A 6708-nucleotide genomic window follows, 5' to 3' on the forward strand; every position below is an offset into this window, starting at 1 on the left:
TTGAAAAAACTTGAATTTTTTAATAATTTAGGAGAGAGATTTCCTGAAAAATGGAATTAGATTTTCAATGGAAATGTTGGAGAAAACTTGAATTTTTTTATAATTTAGTGAGATTTCCCTTCAAATATCAGAGAATTCCTCAGGAATGGAATCAGATTTTCAATTGAGAAACTGAAATTTCGATTGGAATCAGAATTTCAATTGAAAAAACTTGAATTTTTTAATAATTTAGTGAAATTTCCCTTCAAATGTCAGAGAATTCCTCAGGAATGGAATTAGATTTTCAATGGAAATGTTGGAGAAAACTTGAATTTTTTTATAATTTAGTGAAATTTCCCTTCAGATATCAGAGAATTCCTCAGGAATGGAATTAGATTTTCAACTGAGAAATTGAAATTTCAATTAGGATTAGAATTTCAATTGAAAAAACATGAATTTTTTAATAATTTAGTGAAATTTCCCTTCAAATATCAGAGAATTCCTCAGGAATGGAATCAGATTTTCAACTGAGAAATTGAAATTTCAATTAGAATCAGAATTTCAATTGAGAAATTGAATTTTCAATTAGAATTTCAATTGAGAAAACTTGAATTTTTTAATAATTTAGTGAGATTTCCCTTCAAATATCAGAGAATTCCTCAGGAATGGAATTAGATTTTCAACTGAGAAATCGAAATTTCAATTAGAATCAGAATTTCAATTGAGAAATTGAATTTTCAATTAGAATTTCAATTGAGAAAATCTGAATTTTTTTATAATTTAGTGAGATTTCCCTTCAGGTATCAGAGAAATCCTCAGGAATGGAATTAGATTTTCAATGGAGAAATTGAAATTTCAATTGGAATCAGAATTTCAATTGAAAAAACTTGAATTTTTTTATAATTTAGTGAGATTTCCCTTCAGATATCAGAGAATTCCTCAGAAATGGAATTAGATTTTCAACTGAGAAACTGAAATTTCGATTGGAATTAGAATTTCAATTGAAAAAACTTGAATTTTTTTATAATTTAGTGAAATTTCCTTTCAAATATCAGAGAACTTCTCAGGAATGGAATTAGATTTTCAACTGAGAAATTGAAATTTCAATTGGAATCAGAATTTCAATTGAGAAAATTTGAATTTTCAATTAGAATTTCAATTGAAAAAACTTGATTTTTTTAATAATTTAGCAGTGAGATTTCCCTTCTGATATCAGCAGAGAATTCCTGAGAAATGGAATTAGATTTTCAATGGAAATGTTGGAGAAAACTTGAATTTTTTTATAATTTAGTGAAATTTCCCTTCAAATATCAGAGAATTCCTCAGGAATGGAATTAGATTTTCAACTGAGAAATTGAAATTTCAATTAGAATCAGAATTTCAATTGAGAAAATTTGAATTTTCAATTAGAATTTCAATTGAAAAAACTTGAATTTTTTAATAATTTAGGAGTGAGATTTCCCTTCAAATCTCAGCAGAGAATTCCTGAGAAATGGAATTAGATTTTCAATGGAGAAATTGAAATTTCAATTAGAATTTCAATTGAGAAAATTTGAATTTTTTTATAATTTAGTGAAATTTCCCTTCAAATATAAGAAAACTCCTCAGGAATGGAATTAGATTTTCAACGGAGAAATTGAAATTTCTATTAGAATTAGAATTTCAATTGAGAAATTGAATTTTCAATTAGAATTTCAATTGAGAAAACTTGAATTTTTTTATAATTTAGTGAGATTTCCCTTCAAATATCAGAGAATTCCTCAGGAATGGAATCAGATTTTCAATGGAGAAACTGAAATTTCAATTGGAATCAGAATTTCAATTGAAAAAACTTGAATTTTTTAATAATTTAGTGAGATTTCCCTTCAAATATCTGAGAATTCCTCAGGAATGGAATTAGATTTTCAACTGAGAAATTGAAATTTCAATTGGAATCAGAATTTCAATTGAGAAAATCTGAATTTTCAATTAGAATTTCAATTGAGAAAATCTGAATTTTTTTATAATTTAGTGAGATTTCCCTTCAAATATCAGAGAATTCCTCAGGAATGGAATCAGATTTTCAATTGAGAAATTGAAATTTCAATTGGAATCAGAATTTCAATTGAGAAAATTTGAATTTTCAATTAGAATTTCAATTGAAAAAACTTGAATTTTTTAATAATTTAGGAGTGAGATTTCCCTTCAAATATCAGCAGAGAATTCCTGAGAAATGGAATTAGATTTTCAATGGAAATGTTGGAGAAAACTTGAATTTTTTAATAATTTAGTGAGATTTCCCTTCTAATATCAGAGAATTCCTCAGGAATGGAATTAGATTTTCAACTGAGAAATTGAAATTTCAATTAGAATTAGAATTTCAATTGAAAAAACTTGAATTTTTTAATAATTTAGTGAAATTTCCCTTCAGGTATCAGAGAATTCCTCAGGAATGGAATCAGATTTTCAACTGAGAAATTGAAATTTCAATTAGAATCAGAATTTCAATTGAGAAAATTTGAATTTTCAATTAGAATTTCAATTGAAAAAACTTGAATTTTTTAATAATTTAGGAGTGAGATTTCCCTTCTGATATCAGCAGAGAATTCCTGAAAAATGGAATTAGATTTTCAATGGAAAAAGGTCAAGAAAATTTGGATTTTTTTATTATATAGAAGCAGATTTTCCTTTCAAATCTCAGCAAATGACTCCTCAGAAACGGAATTAGATTTTCAATATAAATGTTGGAGAAAACTTGATTTTTTTTTTTATATCATTTAGGAGAAAACTCCTCAGGAATGGGATGAGATTTTCAATGGAAAAGCATCAAGAAAATTGGAATTTTTTTATTATGCAGAAGCAGATTTTCCCTTCAAATCTCAGCAGAGAATTCCTGAATAATGGAATTAGATTTTCAATGGAAAAGGGTCAAGAAAATTTGAATTTTTTATCATTTACAAGAAAATTTCTCAGGAATGGAATTAGATTTTCAATGGAAAAGGGTCAAGAAAATGTGAATTTTTTAGGAAAAAAACCAGTTTTTTCCTTCAAATCTCAGCAGAGAATTCCTCAGGAATGGAATTTCCATCCCACAGCTCCAAAATTCCTGAGCAGGAAATGGATTTGGGAATCTGAGTGATGTCAGAATCCACATTTTTGGGGTTTTTTGGGGTTTTTTTGGGGTTTTTTTGGGGTTTTTTGTATGTCATACATATGGGATTTCCCCTCGGCAGGGATTATACCGTGTATAGGAATGTTTGTATTGTATACAAAATGGGATTTCTGGGAATAAAACCTTGGAATTGCAGCTCCCTGAGGTGTTGGATGTGGGGAAATGGGGGGAAAAAAGGGGGAAAAAAGGGGAAAATGTGGGGAAAAAATATGGGGAAAAAATGGGGAAAATGTGGGGAAAAATGTGGGGGAAAGAGGGGAAAAAGGGGAAAAAATATGGGGGAAAAAAGGGGAAAAAAGGGGGAAAAATATGGGGAAAAAATGGGGAAAATGTGGAGAAAAAAGGGGAAAAAATATGGGGAAAAAATGGGGAAAAAATATGGGGAAAAAGGGGGAAAATGTGGGGAAAACGTGGAGAAAAAAAAGGGGAAAAACGTGGGGAAAAATGTGGGGGAAAGAGGGGAAAAAGGGGAAATGTGGGGGAAATGTGGGGAAAAAAGGGGAAAAAATATGGGGGAAAAAAGGGGAAAATGTGGGGGAAAGGGGAAAATGTGGAGAAAAAAGGGAAAATTTGGGAAAAAAAGGGGAATAAAAATGGGGGAAAAAGGGGAAAATGTGGAGAAAAAGGGGGAAAGGGGGAAATGTGGGGAAAAAGGGGAAAATTTGGGGGAAAAGGGAAATGTGGGGAAAATGTGGGGAAAATTTGGGGAAAATGTGGGGGAAATGTGGGGAAAAAAGGGGAAAAAATATGGGGGAAAAAAGGGGAAAATGTGGGGGAAAGGGGAAAATGTGGAGAAAAAAGGGAAATGTGGGGGAAAGGGGAATAAAAAAGGGGGAAAAGGGGAAAATGTGGAGGAAAAAAGGGGAAATGTGGGGAAAAAGGGGAAAATTTGGGGAAAATGTGGGGAAATGGGGAAAAAGGGGGAAATGTGGGAAAAAAAGGAAGTGGGGGAAAATGGGGAAAAGGGAAAAAAGGGGGAAAAGGGGGAAAAGGGAAAATGTGGGGAAAAAAGGGGAAAAGGAAAAAAAGGGGGAAAAAAGGGGGAAATGGGGAAAAAAGGGGAAAAAAATGGGGGAAAGGGGAAAATGTGGAGAAAAAAAGGGGAAAGGGGGAAATGTGGGGAAAAAGGGAAAATTTGGGGAAATGTGGGAAAAAGGGGGAAAATGTGGGAAAAAAGGGGAAATGGGGGAAAAAGAGGAATGTGTGGAATATGTGGGGGAAAGGGGAAAAAGGGGAAAATGGGGAGAAAAGGGGGAAAATGGGGAAAAAGGGGAAAAAGGAAATGAGGGGAAAAAGGGGGGAAAGGGAATGTGGGGAATGAGGGGAAAATGTGGGGAAAATGAAAATAAAAGGGGGAAAATGGGGGGGAAAAGGGGGAAAATGTGGGAAAAAGGGGGAAAATGTGGGGAAAAAAGGGGAAATGTGGAGAAAAAAGGGAAAATTAGGGAAAAAAGGGGAAAATGTGGGGAAAAAAGGGGAAATGTGGGAAAAAATGTGGGGAATTCCTGCAGGAAATGGGATGGGGATGGAGGAGATTTTTGGGAGCAGGGAGAGGAGCCTGGGAAGGGTTGGGATTGGAGGGAAAAGTTCTTTTCCAGAGGGAGGTTGGGATGGATTTGTGGGAAATCTTCCCCTGAGGGAGGTTGGGATGGATTTTGAGGGAAAAGTTCCTGGTTGGGATGGATTTTTATGGAATTCTCCTGTCGGAGGTTTGATGGATTTGAGGGAAAAATACTTTCCCAGAGGGAGTTTTGGATGGATTTTAGGGAATTCTTTCTCAGAGAGAGGTTGGGAGATGGATTTTAGGGAAAAATTCTTTCCCAGAGGGAGGTTGGGATGGATTTTAAGGAAAACTTCCTGGTTGGGATGGATTTGAGGGGAAATTTCCTTCCCAGAGGGAGTTTTGGATGGATTTTAGGGAATTCTTTCTCAGAGGGAGGTTGGGATGGATTTGAGGGAAAAGTTCCTGGTTGGGATGGATTTTAGGGAAAAATTCTTCCCAGAGGGAGTTTCGGATGGATTTTAGGGAATTCTTCCCCAGAGGGAGGTTGGGATGGATTTGAGGGAAAAATTCTTCCCAGAGGGAAATTGGGATGGATTTTAAGGAATTCTCCTGTAGGAGGTTTGATGGATTTGAGGGAAAAATTCCTTCCCAGAGGGAGTTTTGGATGGATTTTAGGGAATTCTTTCTCAGAGGGATACTGGGATGGATTTTAGGGAAAAATTCTTCCCAGAGGAAGATTGGGATGGATTTTAGGGAATTTTAGGGAAAATTTCCAGGCTGGGATGGATTTGAGGGGATTTTAAGGAAAATTTCCAGGCTGGGATGGATTTTAGGGAATTTTAAGGGAATTTGGGATGGATTTTAGGGAATTTTAGAGAAAATTTCCAGGCTGGGATGGATTTTAGGGAATTTTAAGGAGAATTTCCAGGCTGGGATGGATTTTAGGGAATTTTAGAGAAGATTGGGATGGATTTTAGGGAATTTTAGGGAAAATTTCCAGGCTGGGATGGATTTGAGGGGATTTTAAGGAAAATTTCCAGGCTGGGATGGATTTTAGGAAATTTTAGGGAAAATTTCCAGGCTGGGATGGATTTTAGAGAATTTTAGGAAAATTTCTGGGCTGGGATGGATTTTAGGGAATTTTAAGGAAAATTTCCAGGCTGGGATGGAATTTAGGGAATTCCTCCCCATAGGGAGATTGGGATGAATTTTAGGGAATTTTAAGGAAAATTTCCAGGCTGGAATGGATTTTAGGGAATTTCTCCCTGCAGGACATTGGATGAATTTCCCACAATATATTTTTTATTTTGTGGTTTTGTTCTTTTTCAGTTTTTGAGGTTTATTCTGCTTTTCCTGCTCTGCTCTGCCAGGAAAGCCCCAGAGAGCAGAAATTGAGAACAATTCCCTCCCAGCTCTCCTCCCCCAGTTCCTCTTTTCACCCAAATTCCCCTTTTTTTTCTCTTTCATTTTCCATCCTCAACCCAAACTCTGCACCTCCAGAAATCCCAAACCTCTGGAAGGTTTGAAAATTCTCCTCTGTCAAAATCCACCTGGAAAAATGACAAAGAATTGGATTCCCAAAGGAGAAAAATCCCATTTTTTCTGGATAATTCAAATCCAGCTCCTTCCACTGTTTGGGAGGAGCAAACATCAGATTTTTTTTATTTTATTTTATATTTTATTTTATATTTTATTTTATATTTTATTTTATATTTTATTTTATATTTTATTTTATATTTTATTTTATATTTTATTTTATATTTTATTTTATTTCATTTCATTCATTTCATTTCATTTATTTCATTTCATTTGATTTTTTTATTTCTCCCCAAAACCAGCAGAAAACCCAAACTGAACATTCCCCACCTGTAAAAAATTCCCCCAAAAATTCCTTTTCCCTTCAGCATTTCCATTTTTTCTCTCTGCCTGCAGTTTTCTCAACTTTATTGATTTAAAAATGAAGGAGATTTTTATCCTTCCTTACTACTTTTAGGATTAGGGCAACTTTAGATTTTTTTAAATTTTAGATTTTTTAGATTTTAGATTTTTTTAAATTTTAGATTTTTTAAAATTT

The 6708-nt window shown here is 33.8% G+C and overlaps 1 long non-coding RNA gene across 1 annotated transcript; it reads left to right on the top strand.

Annotated features, from left to right (window-relative positions):
• The first annotated feature begins 34 nt into the window (after positions 1–34).
• LOC146422051 (uncharacterized) lies at positions 35–2780 on the top strand. The gene is made up of 3 exons (XR_014848406.1): positions 35–107; positions 2149–2248; positions 2740–2780. It is a non-coding gene; the product is annotated as an uncharacterized LOC146422051 (long non-coding RNA).
• The last annotated feature ends 3928 nt before the right edge of the window (positions 2781–6708 follow it).

Source organism: Lichenostomus cassidix, unplaced genomic scaffold, assembly GCF_008360975.1.
Source record: "Lichenostomus cassidix isolate B80296 unplaced genomic scaffold, HeHo_3.0 HiC_scaffold_805, whole genome shotgun sequence".
Lineage (NCBI taxonomy): Eukaryota > Metazoa > Chordata > Aves > Passeriformes > Meliphagidae > Lichenostomus > Lichenostomus cassidix.